The sequence below is a fragment of the Scyliorhinus torazame genome, chromosome 9 (assembly GCF_047496885.1).
Source record: "Scyliorhinus torazame isolate Kashiwa2021f chromosome 9, sScyTor2.1, whole genome shotgun sequence".
In the NCBI taxonomy this organism is placed as follows: domain Eukaryota; kingdom Metazoa; phylum Chordata; class Chondrichthyes; order Carcharhiniformes; family Scyliorhinidae; genus Scyliorhinus; species Scyliorhinus torazame.
Window position 1 is genome coordinate 212,883,186 of NC_092715.1, and position 16,170 is coordinate 212,899,355.

Consider the following 16,170-nt stretch of genomic DNA (forward strand, 5'->3'; position numbering starts at 1 on the left):
AACGAAACAGCACTGTACTGCTGGAGGTAAGGAAACAGTGCTGTGCTGCTCGAGGTTAGGGAAACAGCACTGTGCTGCTGGAGGTTAGGGAAACAGCCCTGTACTTCTGGGGTGAGGGAAACAGCACTGTACTGCTGAAGGTTAGGTAATCAACACTGCACTGCTGAAGGTTAGGGAATCAACACTGCACTGCTGGAGGCAGGGAAACAGCAACGTACTGTTGGAGGTTAGGAAACAGCACTGTACTGCTGGAGGTTAGGAAACAGCACTGTACTGCTGGAGGTTGGTAAACAGCACTGTGCTGCTGGGGGCAGGGAAACAGCACTGTACTGCTGGGGGTTAGGGAACAACACTGCACTGCTGGAGGTTGGGAAACAGCACTGTACTGCTGGGGGTGTGGAAAGAGCACTGTACTGCTGGGGGTAGGGAAAAAGCACTGTACTGCTAGAGTTTAGGAAACACCACTGCACTGCTGGAGGTTAGGAAACAGCACTGTACTGCTGGAGGTAGGGAAACAGCCCTGTACTGCTGGAGGTAAGGGAACACCACTGCACTGCTGGAGGTAGGGAAACAACACAGTAATGCTGGAGGTAGGGAAACAGCCCTGTACTGCTGGAGGTAATGGAACACCACTGCACTGCTGGAGGTAGGGAAACACCACTGTACTGCTGGAGGTAGGGAAATAACACTGTACTGCTGGATGGAAGGAAATACCCCCGTACAGCTGGAGGTAAGGGAACAGCACTGTACTGCTGGAGGTAGGGAAACAACACTGCACTGATGGAGGTAAGGAAACAGCACTGTACTGCTGGGGGTAAGGAAACAGCACTGTGCTGCTGGAGGTTGGGAAACAACACTGTGCTGCTGGAGGTTGGGAAACAACACTGTGCTGCTGGGGTTAGGGAAACAGCACTGTATTGCTGGGGTTTCGGAAACACCACTGTACTGCTGGAGGTAAGGAAACAAGCACTGTACTGCTGGGGTTCGGGAAATAGCACTGTACTGCTGGGGTTAGGGAAACAGCACTGCACTGCTGGGGGTAAGATAACAGCACTGTACTTCTGGGGGTAAGGAAACAGCACTGTGCTGCTGGGGGTAAGGAAACAGCAATGTGCTGCTGGGGGTAAGGGAACAGCAATGTGCTGCTGGGGGTAAGGGAACAGCACTGTGCTGCTGGGGGTAAGGGAACAGCACTGTGCTGCTGGGAGTAAGGGAACAGCACTGTGCTGCTAGAGGTAAGGGAACAGCACTGTACTGCTGGAGGTTAGGAAACAGTACTGTGCTGCTGGAGGTAATGAAACAGCACTGTACTGCTGGGGGTTAGGGAACAACACTGCACTGCTGGAGGTTGGCAAACAGCACTGTACTGCTGGAGGTTTGGAAACAGCACTGTACTGCTGGAGGTTAGGAAACAGCACTGTACTGCTGGATGTAAGGAAACAGCACTGATCTGCTGGAGGTAAGGAAACAGCACTGTACTGCAGGAGGTCGGGAAACAACACTGCACTGCTGGAGGTCGGGAAACAGCACTGCACTGCAGGAGGTAGGGAAACAGCACTGTACTGCTGGAGATAAGGAAACAGCACTGTACTGCTGGAGGTAAGCAAACAGCACTGCACTGCTCGGGGTAGGGGAACAGCCCTGTACTGCTGGAGGTAGGGAAACAGCACTGTAATGCTGGAGGTAGGGAAACAGCACTGTACTGCTGGAGGTAGGGAAACAGCACTGTACTGCTGGAGGTAGGGAAACAGCACTGTACTGCTGGAGGTAAGGAAACAGCACTGTACTGCTGGGGGTATGGAAACAGTACTGTACTGCTGGAGGTTAGGGAACAGCACTGTACTGCTGGAGGTAAGGGAACAGCACTGTACTGCTGGAGGTTAGGGAACAGCACTGTGCTGCTGGAGGTAAGGGAACAGCACTACTGCAGGAGGCAAGGGAACAGCACTGCACTGCTGGGGGTTAGGAAACAATACTGTGCTGCTGGAGGTAAGGGAACAGCACTGTGCTGCTGGAGGTTGGGAAACATCACTGTGCTGCTGGAGGTAAGGAAACAGCACTGATCTGCTGGAGGTAAGGAAACAGCACTGTACTGCTGGAGGTTAGAAAACAGCACTGCACTGCTGGAGGTTAGGAAACTGCACTGTACCGCTGGAGGTAAGGAAACAGCACTGTACTGCTGGAGGTTAGGAAACAGCACTGTGCTGCTGGAGGTTAGGAAACAACACTGCACTGCTGGAGGTAAGGGAACAGCACTGCACTGCTGGAGGTTAGAAAACAGCACTGCACTGCTGGAGGTTAGGAAACTGCACTGTACCGCTGGAGGTAAGGAAACAGCACTGTACTGCTGGAGGTTAGGAAACAGCACTGTGCTGCTGGAGGTTAGGAAACAGCAGTGTGCTGCTGGAGGTTAGGAAACAGCACTGTACTGCTGGAGGTTAGGAAACAGCACTGTGCTGCTGGAGGTTAGGCAACAGCACTGCACTGCTGGAGTTTAGGAAACAGCACTGTGCTGCTGGAGGTTAGGAAACAGCACTGTACTGCTGGAGGTTAGGAAACAGCACTTATCTGCTGGAGGTAAGGAAACAGCACTGTACTGCTGGAGGCAAGGAAACAGCACTGATCTGCTGGAGGTCAGGAAACAGCACTGCACTGCTGGGGGTAGGGGAACAGCCCTGTACTGCTGGAGGTAGGGAAACAGCACTGTGCTGCTGGAGGTAAGGAAACAGTACTGTGCTGCTGGAGGTAAGGAAACAGCACTGTGCTGCTGAACGTAAGGAAACAGCACTGTACTGCTGGGGTTAGGGAAACATCACTGTAGTGCTGGGGTTAGGGAAACAGCACTGTACTGCTGAAGCGAAGGAAACAACGCTGTGCTGCTGGAGGTTGGGAAACAACACTGTGCTGCTGGGGTTAGGGAAACAGCACTGTATTGCTGGGGGTTCGGAAACACCACTGTACTGCTGGAGGTAAGGAAACAAGCACTGTACTGCTGGGGTTAGGGAAACAGCACTGTACTGCTGGGGTTAGGGAAACAGCACTGTACTGCTGGGGTTAGGGAAACAGCACTGCACTGCTGGGGGTAAGATAACAGCACTGTACTTCTGGGGGTAAGGAAACAGCACTGTGCTGCTGGGGGTAAGGAAACAGCACTGTGCTGCTGGGGGTAAGGGGACAGCACTGTGCTGCTGGGGGTAAGGGAACATCACTGTGCTGCTGGGGGTAAGGGAACAGCACTGTGCTGCTAGAGGTAAGGGAACAGCACTGTACTGCTGGAGGTTAGGAAACAGTACTGTGCTGCTGGAGGTAATGAAACAGCACTGTACTGCTGGGGGTTAGGGAACAACACTGCACTGCTGGAGGTTGGCAAACAGCACTGTACTGCTGGGGGTGTGGAAACAGCACTGTACTGCTGGGGGTGTGGAAACAGCCCTGGACTGCTGGAGGTAAGGGAACACCACTGCACTGCTGGAGGTAGGGAAACAACACTGTACTGCTGGAGGTTAGGAAACAGTTCTGTGCTGCTGGATGTAAGGGAACAGCACTGTGCTGCTGGAGGTAAGGGAACAGTACTGTGCTGATGGAGGTAAGGGAACAGCACTGTGCTGCTGGAGGTAAGGAAACAGCACTGTACTGCTGGAGGTAAAGAAACAGCACTGTACTGCTGGGGGTAGGGAAACAGCCCTGTACTGCTGGAGGTAAGGGAACACCACTGCACTGCTGGAGGTAGGGAAACAACACTGTACTGCTGGAGGTAGGGAAACAGCCCTGTACTGCTGGAGGTAATGGAACACCACTGCACTGCTGGAGGTAGGGAAACACCACTGTACTGCTGGAGGTAGGGAAACAACACTGCACTGCTGGAGGTAAGGAAACAGCACTGTACTGCTGGGGTTAGGGAAACAGCACTGTACTGCTGGGGTTAGGGAAACAGCACTGTACTGCTGGGGTTAGGGAAACAGCACTGCACTGCTGGGGGTAAGGAAACAGCACTGTACTTCTGGGGGTAAGGAAAAAGCACTGTGCTGCTGGGGGTAAGGAAACAGCACTGTACTTCTGGGGGTAAGGAAAAAGCACTGTGCTGCTGGGGGTAAGGGAACAGCACTGTGCTGCTGGAGGTTAGGGAAACAGCACTGTGCTGCTGGAGGTTAGGGAAACAGCCCTGTACTTCTGGGGTGAGGGAAACAGCACTGTACTGCTGAAGGTTAGGTAATCAACACTGCACTGCTGAAGGTTAGGGAATCAACACTGCACTGCTGGAGGCAGGGAAACAGCAACGTACTGTTGGAGGTTAGGAAACAGCACTGTACTGCTGGAGGTTAGGAAACAGCACTGTACTGCTGGAGGTTGGTAAACAGCACTGTGCTGCTGGGGGCAGGGAAACAGCACTGTACTGCTGGGGGTTAGGGAACAACACTGCACTGCTGGAGGTTGGGAAACAGCACTGTACTGCTGGGGGTGTGGAAAGAGCACTGTACTGCTGGGGGTAGGGAAAAAGCACTGTACTGCTAGAGTTTAGGAAACACCACTGCACTGCTGGAGGTTAGGAAACAGCACTGTACTGCTGGAGGTAGGGAAACAGCCCTGTACTGCTGGAGGTAAGGGAACACCACTGCACTGCTGGAGGTAGGGAAACAACACAGTAATGCTGGAGGTAGGGAAACAGCCCTGTACTGCTGGAGGTAATGGAACACCACTGCACTGCTGGAGGTAGGGAAACACCACTGTACTGCTGGAGGTAGGGAAATAACACTGTACTGCTGGATGGAAGGAAATACCCCCGTACAGCTGGAGGTAAGGGAACAGCACTGTACTGCTGGAGGTAGGGAAACAACACTGCACTGATGGAGGTAAGGAAACAGCACTGTACTGCTGGGGGTAAGGAAACAGCACTGTGCTGCTGGAGGTTGGGAAACAACACTGTGCTGCTGGAGGTTGGGAAACAACACTGTGCTGCTGGGGTTAGGGAAACAGCACTGTATTGCTGGGGTTTCGGAAACACCACTGTACTGCTGGAGGTAAGGAAACAAGCACTGTACTGCTGGGGTTCGGGAAATAGCACTGTACTGCTGGGGTTAGGGAAACAGCACTGCACTGCTGGGGGTAAGATAACAGCACTGTACTTCTGGGGGTAAGGAAACAGCACTGTGCTGCTGGGGGTAAGGAAACAGCAATGTGCTGCTGGGGGTAAGGGAACAGCAATGTGCTGCTGGGGGTAAGGGAACAGCACTGTGCTGCTGGGGGTAAGGGAACAGCACTGTGCTGCTGGGAGTAAGGGAACAGCACTGTGCTGCTAGAGGTAAGGGAACAGCACTGTACTGCTGGAGGTTAGGAAACAGTACTGTGCTGCTGGAGGTAATGAAACAGCACTGTACTGCTGGGGGTTAGGGAACAACACTGCACTGCTGGAGGTTGGCAAACAGCACTGTACTGCTGGAGGTTTGGAAACAGCACTGTACTGCTGGAGGTTAGGAAACAGCACTGTACTGCTGGATGTAAGGAAACAGCACTGATCTGCTGGAGGCAAGGAAACAGCACTGTACTGCAGGAGGTCGGGAAACAACACTGCACTGCTGGAGGTCGGGAAACAGCACTGCACTGCAGGAGGTAGGGAAACAGCACTGTACTGCTGGAGATAAGGAAACAGCACTGTACTGCTGGAGGTAAGCAAACAGCACTGCACTGCTCGGGGTAGGGGAACAGCCCTGTACTGCTGGAGGTAGGGAAACAGCACTGTAATGCTGGAGGTAGGGAAACAGCACTGTACTGCTGGAGGTAGGGAAACAGCACTGTACTGCTGGAGGTAGGGAAACAGCACTGTACTGCTGGAGGTAAGGAAACAGCACTGTACTGCTGGGGGTATGGAAACAGTACTGTACTGCTGGAGGTTAGGGAACAGCACTGTACTGCTGGAGGTAAGGGAACAGCACTGTACTGCTGGAGGTTAGGGAACAGCACTGTGCTGCTGGAGGTAAGGGAACAGCACTACTGCAGGAGGCAAGGGAACAGCACTGCACTGCTGGGGGTTAGGAAACAATACTGTGCTGCTGGAGGTAAGGGAACAGCACTGTGCTGCTGGAGGTTGGGAAACATCACTGTGCTGCTGGAGGTAAGGAAACAGCACTGATCTGCTGGAGGTAAGGAAACAGCACTGTACTGCTGGAGGTTAGAAAACAGCACTGCACTGCTGGAGGTTAGGAAACTGCACTGTACCGCTGGAGGTAAGGAAACAGCACTGTACTGCTGGAGGTTAGGAAACAGCACTGTGCTGCTGGAGGTTAGGAAACAACACTGCACTGCTGGAGGTAAGGGAACAGCACTGCACTGCTGGAGGTTAGAAAACAGCACTGCACTGCTGGAGGTTAGGAAACTGCACTGTACCGCTGGAGGTAAGGAAACAGCACTGTACTGCTGGAGGTTAGGAAACAGCACTGTGCTGCTGGAGGTTAGGAAACAGCAGTGTGCTGCTGGAGGTTAGGAAACAGCACTGTACTGCTGGAGGTTAGGAAACAGCACTGTGCTGCTGGAGGTTAGGCAACAGCACTGCACTGCTGGAGTTTAGGAAACAGCACTGTGCTGCTGGAGGTTAGGAAACAGCACTGTACTGCTGGAGGTTAGGAAACAGCACTTATCTGCTGGAGGTAAGGAAACAGCACTGTACTGCTGGAGGCAAGGAAACAGCACTGATCTGCTGGAGGTCAGGAAACAGCACTGCACTGCTGGGGGTAGGGGAACAGCCCTGTACTGCTGGAGGTAGGGAAACAGCACTGTGCTGCTGGAGGTAAGGAAACAGTACTGTGCTGCTGGAGGTAAGGAAACAGCACTGTGCTGCTGAACGTAAGGAAACAGCACTGTACTGCTGGGGTTAGGGAAACATCACTGTAGTGCTGGGGTTAGGGAAACAGCACTGTACTGCTGAAGCGAAGGAAACAACGCTGTGCTGCTGGAGGTTGGGAAACAACACTGTGCTGCTGGGGTTAGGGAAACAGCACTGTATTGCTGGGGGTTCGGAAACACCACTGTACTGCTGGAGGTAAGGAAACAAGCACTGTACTGCTGGGGTTAGGGAAACAGCACTGTACTGCTGGGGTTAGGGAAACAGCACTGTACTGCTGGGGTTAGGGAAACAGCACTGCACTGCTGGGGGTAAGATAACAGCACTGTACTTCTGGGGGTAAGGAAACAGCACTGTGCTGCTGGGGGTAAGGAAACAGCACTGTGCTGCTGGGGGTAAGGGGACAGCACTGTGCTGCTGGGGGTAAGGGAACATCACTGTGCTGCTGGGGGTAAGGGAACAGCACTGTGCTGCTAGAGGTAAGGGAACAGCACTGTACTGCTGGAGGTTAGGAAACAGTACTGTGCTGCTGGAGGTAATGAAACAGCACTGTACTGCTGGGGGTTAGGGAACAACACTGCACTGCTGGAGGTTGGCAAACAGCACTGTACTGCTGGGGGTGTGGAAACAGCACTGTACTGCTGGGGGTGTGGAAACAGCCCTGGACTGCTGGAGGTAAGGGAACACCACTGCACTGCTGGAGGTAGGGAAACAACACTGTACTGCTGGAGGTTAGGAAACAGTTCTGTGCTGCTGGATGTAAGGGAACAGCACTGTGCTGCTGGAGGTAAGGGAACAGTACTGTGCTGATGGAGGTAAGGGAACAGCACTGTGCTGCTGGAGGTAAGGAAACAGCACTGTACTGCTGGAGGTAAAGAAACAGCACTGTACTGCTGGGGGTAGGGAAACAGCCCTGTACTGCTGGAGGTAAGGGAACACCACTGCACTGCTGGAGGTAGGGAAACAACACTGTACTGCTGGAGGTAGGGAAACAGCCCTGTACTGCTGGAGGTAATGGAACACCACTGCACTGCTGGAGGTAGGGAAACACCACTGTACTGCTGGAGGTAGGGAAACAACACTGCACTGCTGGAGGTAAGGAAACAGCACTGTACTGCTGGGGTTAGGGAAACAGCACTGTACTGCTGGGGTTAGGGAAACAGCACTGTACTGCTGGGGTTAGGGAAACAGCACTGCACTGCTGGGGGTAAGGAAACAGCACTGTACTTCTGGGGGTAAGGAAAAAGCACTGTGCTGCTGGGGGTAAGGAAACAGCACTGTACTTCTGGGGGTAAGGAAAAAGCACTGTGCTGCTGGGGGTAAGGGAACAGCACTGTGCTGCTGGAGGTAAGGGAACAGCACTGTACTGCTGGAGGTTAGGAAACAGTACTGTGCTGCTGGAGGTAAGGGAACAACACTGTACTGCTGGAGGTAAGGAAACAGTACTGTACTGCCGGAGGTAAGGAAACAGTACTGTGCTGCTGGATGTAAGGGAACAGCACTGTGCTGCTGGAGGTAAGGTAACAATACTGTGCTGATGGAGGTAAGGGAACAGCACTGTGCTGCTGGAGGTAAGGGAACAGCACTGTACTGCTGGAGGTAAAGAAACAGCACTGTACTGCTGGGGTTAGGGAAACAGCACTGTACTGCGGGAGGTTATGGAAACAGCACTGTGCTGCTGGAGGTAACGAAACAGCACTGTACTGCTGGAGGAAAGGAAACAGTACTGTGCTGCTCGAGGTTAGGGAAACAGCACTGTGCTGCTGGAGGTTGGGAAACAGCCCTGTACTTCTGCGGTTAGGGAAACAGCACTGTACTGCTGAAGGTTAGGGAATCAACACTGCACTGCTGGAGGTAAGGAAACAGCACTGTACTGCTGAAGGTTAGGGAAACAACACTGCACTGCTGGAGGTAGGGAAACAGCAACGTACTGTTGGAGGTTAGGAAACAGCACTGTACTGCTGGAGGTTAGGAAACAGCACTGTACTGCTGGAGGTTAGGAAACAGCACTGTGCTGCTGGGGGTAGGGAAACAGCACTGTACTGCTGGGGGTAGGGAAACAGCACTGTACTGCTGGGGGTAGGGAAACAGCACTGTACTGCTGGGGGTTAGTGAACAACACTGCACTGCTGGAGGTTGGTAAACAGCACTGTACTGCTGGGGGTAGGGAAACAGCACTGTACTGCTAGAGTTTAGTAAACACCACTGCACTGCTGGAGGTTTGGAAACAGCACTGCGCTGCTGGAGGTAGGGAAACAGCCCTGTACTGCTGGAGGTAAGGGAACACCACTGCACTGCTGGAGGTAGGGAAACAACACTGTACAGCTGGAGGTAGGGAAACATGCCTGTGCTGCTGGAGGTAATGGAATACCACTGCACTGCTGGAGGTAGGGAAACACCACTGTACTGCTGGAGGTAGGGAAACAACACTGTACTGCTGGAGGTAAGGAAACAGCCCCGTACAGCTGGAGGTAAGGGAACAGCACTGTACTGCTGGGGCTAAGGAAAAAGTACTGTGCTGCTGGAGGTAAGGGAACAGCACTGTGCTGCTGGAGGTAAGGGAACAGTACTGTGCTGCTGGAGGTAAGGGAACAGCACTGTGCTGCTGGAGGTTAGGAAACAGCACTGTACTGCTGGAGGTTTGGAAACAGCATTGTACTGCTGGAGGTTAGGAAACAGCACTGTACTGCTGGAGGTAAGTAAACAGCGCTGATCTGCTGGAGGTAAGGAAACAGCAATGTACTGCAGGAGGTCGGGAAACAACACTGCACTGCTGGAGGTCGGGAAACAGCACAGCACTGCAGGAGGTAGGGAAACAGCACTGTACTGCTGGAGATAAGGAAACAGCACTGTACTGCTGGAGGTAGGCAAACAGCACTGCACTGCTCGGGGTAGGGGAACAGCCCTGTACTGCTGGAGGTAGGGAAACAGCACTGTAGCTGGAGGTAGGGAAACAGCACTGTACTGTTGGAGGTAGGGAAACAGCACAGTACTGCTGGAGGTCGGGAAACAGCACTGTACTGCTGGAGGTCAGGAAACACTACTGTGCTGCTGGAGGTTAGGGAAGAGCACTGTGCTGTTGGAGCTAAGGGAACAGCACTGTACTGGTGGAGGCAAGGGAAAAGCACTGCACTGCTGGGGGTTAGGAAACAGTACTGTGCTGCTGGAGGTAAGGGAACAGCACCGTGCTGCTGGAGGTTGGGAAACAGCACTGTGCTGCTGGAGGTAAGGAAACAGCACTGTACTGCTGGAGGTAAGGAAACAGCACTGTACTGCTGGACGTAGGGAAACAACACTGCACTGCAGGAGGCAAGGGAACAGCACTGCACTGCTGGGGGTTAGGAAACAATACTGTGCTGCTGGAGGTAAGGGAACAGCACTGTGCTGCTGGAGGTTGGGAAACATCACTATGCTGCTGGAGGTAAGGAAACAGCACTGATCTGCTGGGGGTAAGGAAACAGCACTGTACTGCTGGGGTTAGGGAAACAGCACTGTACTGCTGGGGTTAGGGAAACAGCACTGTACTGCTGGGGTTAGGGAAACAGCACTGCACTGCTGGGGGTAAGGAAACAGCACTGTACTTCTGGGGGTAAGGAAAAAGCACTGTGCTGCTGGGGGTAAGGAAACAGCACTGTACTTCTGGGGGTAAGGAAAAAGCACTGTGCTGCTGGGGGTAAGGGAACAGCACTGTGCTGCTGGAGGTAAGGGAACAGCACTGTACTGCTGGAGGTTAGGAAACAGTACTGTGCTGCTGGAGGTAAGGGAACAACACTGTACTGCTGGAGGTAAGGAAACAGTACTGTACTGCCGGAGGTAAGGAAACAGTACTGTGCTGCTGGATGTAAGGGAACAGCACTGTGCTGCTGGAGGTAAGGAAACAATACTGTGCTGATGGAGGTAAGGGAACAGCACTGTGCTGCTGGAGGTAAGGGAACAGCACTGTACTGCTGGAGGTAAAGAAACAGCACTGTACTGCTGGGGTTAGGGAAACAGCACTGTACTGCGGGAGGTTATGGAAACAGCACTGTGCTGCTGGAGGTAACGAAACAGCACTGTACTGCTGGAGGTAAGGAAACAGTACTGTGCTGCTCGAGGTTAGGGAAACAGCACTGTGCTGCTGGAGGTTGGGAAACAGCCCTGTACTTCTGCGGTTAGGGAAACAGCACTGTACTGCTGAAGGTTAGGGAATCAACACTGCACTGCTGGAGGTAAGGAAACAGCACTGTACTGCTGAAGGTTAGGGAAACAACACTGCACTGCTGGAGGTAGGGAAACAGCAACGTACTGTTGGAGGTTAGGAAACAGCACTGTACTGCTGGAGGTTAGGAAACAGCACTGTACTGCTGGAGGTTAGGAAACAGCACTGTGCTGCTGGGGGTAGGGAAACAGCACTGTACTGCTGGGGGTAGGGAAACAGCACTGTACTGCTGGGGGTTAGGGAACAACACTGCACTGCTGGAGGTTGGTAAACAGCACTGTACTGCTGGGGGTAGGGAAACAGCACTGTACTGCTAGAGTTTAGGAAACACCACTGCACTGCTGGAGGTTTGGAAACAGCACTGCGCTGCTGGAGGTAGGGAAACAGCCCTGTACTGCTGGAGGTAAGGGAACACCACTGCACTGCTGGAGGTAGGGAAACAACACTGTACAGCTGGAGGAAGGGAACATGCCTGTGCTGCTGGAGGTAATGGAATACCACTGCACTGCTGGAGGTAGGGAAACACCACTGTACTGCTGGAGGTAGGGAAACAACACTGTACTGCTGGAGGTAAGGAAACAGCCCCGTACAGCTGGAGGTAAGGGAACAGCACTGTACTGCTGGGGCTAAGGAAAAAGTACTGTGCTGCTGGAGGTAAGGGAACAGCACTGTGCTGCTGGAGGTAAGGGAACAGTACTGTGCTGCTGGAGGTAAGGGAACAGCACTGTACTGCTGGTGGTTAGGGAACAGCACTGTACTGCTCGGGGTAGGGGAACAGCCCTGTACTTCTGGAGGTAGGGAAACAGCACTGTAGCTGGAGGTAGGGAAACAGCACTGTACTGCTGGAGGTAGGGAAACAGCACAGTACTGCTGGAGGTCGGGAAACAGCACTGTACTGCTGGAGGTCAGGAAACACTACTGTGCTGCTGGAGGTTAGGGAACAGCACTGTACTGCTGGAGGTAAGGGAACAGCACTGTACTGCTGGTGGTTAGGGAACAGCACTGTGCTGTTGGAGCTAAGGGAACAGCACTGTACTGGTGGAGGCAAGGGAAAAGCACTGCACTGCTGGGGGTTAGGAAACAGTACTGTGCTGCTGGAGGTAAGGGAACAGCACCGTGCTGCTGGAGGTTGGGAAACAGCACTGTGCTGCTGGAGGTAAGGAAACAGCACTGTACTGCTGGAGGTAAGGAAACAGCACTGTACTGCTGGACGTAGGGAAACAACACTGCACTGCTGGAGGTAAGGGAACAGCACTGCACTGCTGGTGGTTAGGGAACAGCACTGTACTGCTGGAGGTTAGGAAACAGCACTGTGCTGCTGGAGGTTAGGAAACAGCACTGTGCTGCTGGAGGTTAGGAAACAGCACTGTACTGCTGCAGGTTAGGAAACAGCACTGTGCTGCTGCAGGTTAGGAAACAGCACTGTACTGCTGGAGGTTAGGAAACAGCACTGTGCTGCTGGAGGTTAGGAAACAGCACTGTGCTGCTGGAGGTAAGGAAACAGCACTGTACTGCTGGAGGTAAGGAAACAGCACTGTACTGCTGGAGGTAAGGAAACGGCTCTGATCTGCTGGAGGTAAGGAAACAGCACTGCACTGCTGGAGGTAGGGAAACAACACTGCACTGCTGGAGGTAGGGAAACAACACTGCACTGCTGGAGGTAGGGAAACAGCACTGCACTGCTGGAGGTAAGGAAACAGCACTGCACTGCTGGGGGTAGGGGAACAGCCGTGTCCTGCTGGAGGTAGTGAAACAGAACTGTACTGCTGGAGGTAGGGAAACAGTACTGTGCTGCTGGAGGTCAGGAAACAGCACTGTGCTGCTGAAGGTAAGGATACAGCACTGTACTGCTGGGGTTTGGGAAACAGCACTGTACTGCTGGAGGTAAGGAAACAGCACTGTACTGCTGGGGGTAAGGAAACAGCAATGTGCTGCTGGGGGTAGGGGAACAGCCGTGTCCTGCTGGAGGTAGTGAAACAGAACTGTACTGCTGGAGGTAGGGAAACAGTACTGTGCTGCTGGAGGTCAGGAAACAGCACTGTGCTGCTGAAGGTAAGGATACAGCACTGTACTGCTGGGGTTTGGGAAACAGCACTGTACTGCTGGAGGTAAGGAAACAGCACTGTACTGCTGGGGGTAAGGAAACAGCAATGTGCTGCTGGAGGTTCGGAAACAGCACTGTACTGCTGAAGCTAAGGAAACAGCACTGTGCTGCTGGAGGTTGGGAAACAACACTGTACTGCTGGAGGTAAGGAAACAGCACTGTACTGCTGGAAGTTGGGTAACAACACTGTGCTGCTGTGGTTAGGGAAACAGCACGGTACTTCTGGGGTTAGGGAAACAGCACTGTACTGCTGGGGTTAGGGAAACAGCACTGCACTGCTGGGGTTAGGGAAACAGCACTGTACTGCTGGGGGTAAGGAAACAGACCTGTGCTGCTGGAGGTTGGGAAACAGCACTGTACTGCTGGGGGTAAGGAAACAGCACTGTACTGCTGGGGGTAAGGAAACAGCACTGTGCTGCTGGGGGTAAGGAAACAGCGCTGTACTGCTGGGGGTAAGGAAACAGCACTGTGCTGCTGGGGATAAGGAAACAGCACTGTACTGCTGGGGGTAAGGAAACAGCAGTGTGCTGCTGGGGTTAGGGAAACAGCACTGCACTGCTGGAGGTTAGGGAAACAGCACTGTACTGCTGGGGTTAGGGAAACAGCACTGTACTGCTGAAGCTAAGGAAACAGCACTGTGCTGCTGCAGGTTGGGAAACAGCCCTGTACTGCTGGAGGTTAGGAAACAGCCCTGTACTGCTGGAGGTTCGGAAACAGCACTGTACTGCCGGGGTTAGGGAAACAGCACTGTACTGCTGGAGGTTAGGAAACAGCACTGTACTGCTGGAGGTTAGGAAACAATACTACTATGCTGGAGGTAAGGGAACAGCACTGTACTGCTGGAGGTAAGAAAACAGCACTGTACTGCTCGACGTAAGGACACAGCATTGTACTGCTGGGGGTAAGGAAACAGCACTGTACTGCTGGAGGTAAGGAAACAACACTGCACTGCTGGAGGTAAAGAAACAGCACTGTGCTGCTGGAGGTAGGGAAACAACACTGCACTGCTGGAGGTAGGGAAACAGCACTGCACTGCTAGAGGTAGGGAAACAGCACTGCACTGCTGGAGGTAAGGAAACAGCACTGCACTGCTGGGGGTCGGGGAACAGCCCTGTCCTGCTGGAGGTGAGGAAACAGCACTGCACTGCTGGAGGTAGGGAAACAGCACTGCACTGCTGGAGGTAAGGAAACAGCACTGCACTGCTGGGGGTAGGGGAACAGCCCTGTCCTGCTGGAGGTAGTGAAACAGAACTGTACTGCTGGAGGTAGGGAAACAGTACTGTGCTGCTGGAGGTCAGGAAACAGCACTGTGCTGCTGAAGGTAAGGATACAGCACTGTACTGCTGGGGTTTGGGAAACAGCACTGTACTGCTGGAGGTAAGGAAACAGCACTGTACTGCTGGGGGTAAGGAAACAGCAATGTGCTGCTGGAGGTTCGGAAACAGCACTGTACTGCTGAAGCTAAGGAAACAGCACTGTGCTGCTGGAGGTTGGGAAACAGCACTGTACTGCTGGAAGTTGGGTAACAACACTGTGCTGCTGTGGTTAGGGAAACAGCACGGTACTTCTGGGGTTAGGGAAACAGCACTGTACTGCTGGGGTTAGGGAAACAGCACTGCACTGCTGGAGGTAAGGAAACAGTACTGTGCTGCTGGAGGTAAGGGAACAGCACTGTGCTGCTGGAGGTAAGGAAATAGTACTGTGCTGATGGAGGTAAGGGAACAGCACTGTGCTGCTGGAGGTAAGGAAACAGCACTGTACTGCTGGAGGTAAAGAAACAGCACTGTACTGCTGGGGGTAGGGAAACAGCACTGTGCTGCTGGAGGTTATGGAAACAGCACTGTGCTGGAGGTAACGAAAGAGCACTGTGCTGCTGGAGGTAAGGAAACAGTACTGTGCTGCTCGAGGTTAGGGAAACAGCATTGTGCTGCTGGAGGTTAGGGAAACAGCACTGTGCTGCTGGAGGTTCGGGAAACAGCACTGTGCTGCTGGAGGTTTGGGAAACAGCCCTGTACTGCTGGGGTTAGGGAAACAGCACTGTGCTGCTGGAGGTTAGGGAAACAGCACTGTGCTGCTGGAGGTTAGGGAAACAGCACTGTACTGCTGAAGGTTAGGGAATCAACACTGCACTGCTGGAGGTAAGGAAACAGCACTGTACTGCTGAAGGTTAGGGAAACAACACTGCACTGCTGGAGGTATGGAAACAGCACCGTACTGTTGGAGGTAAGGAAACAGCATTGTACTGTTGGAGGTTAGGAAACAGCACTGTACTGCTGGAGGTTAGGAAACAGCACTGTACTGCTGGAGGTTAGGAAACAGCCCTGTACTGCTGGGGGTAGGGAAACAGCACTGTACTGCTGGGGGTTAGGAAACAACACTGCACTGCTGGAGGTTGGGAAACAGCACTGTGCTGCTGGGGGTAGGGAAACAGCACTGTACTGCTGGGGGTTAGGGAACAACACTGCACTGCTGGAGGTTAGGAAATAGCACTGCACTGCTGGAGGTTAGGAAACAACACTGCACTGCTAGAGGTTTGGAATCACCACTGCGCTGCTGGAGGTTAGGAAACAGCACTGTACTGCTGGAGGTAGGGAAACAGCCCTGTACTGCTGGAGGTAAGGGAACACCACTGCACTGCTGGAGGTAGGGAAACAACACTGTACTGCTGGAGGTAGGGAAACAGCCCTGTACTGCTGGAGGTAATGGAACACCACTGCACTGCTGGAGGTAGGGAAACACCACTGCACTGCTGGAGGTAGGGAAACAACACTGTACTCCTGGAGGTAGGGAAACAGCCCCGTACAGCTGGAGGTAAGTGAACAGCACTGTACTGCTGGAGGTAGGGAAACAACACTGCACTGCTGGAGGTATGGAAACAGCACTGTACTGCTGGGGGTAAGGAAACAGTACTGTACTGCTGGAGGTTAGGGAACAGCACTCTACTGCTGGAGGTAAGGAAACAGCACTGTATTGCTGGAGGTTAGGGAACAGCACTGTGCCACTAGAGGTGAGGGAACAGCACTACTGCAGGAG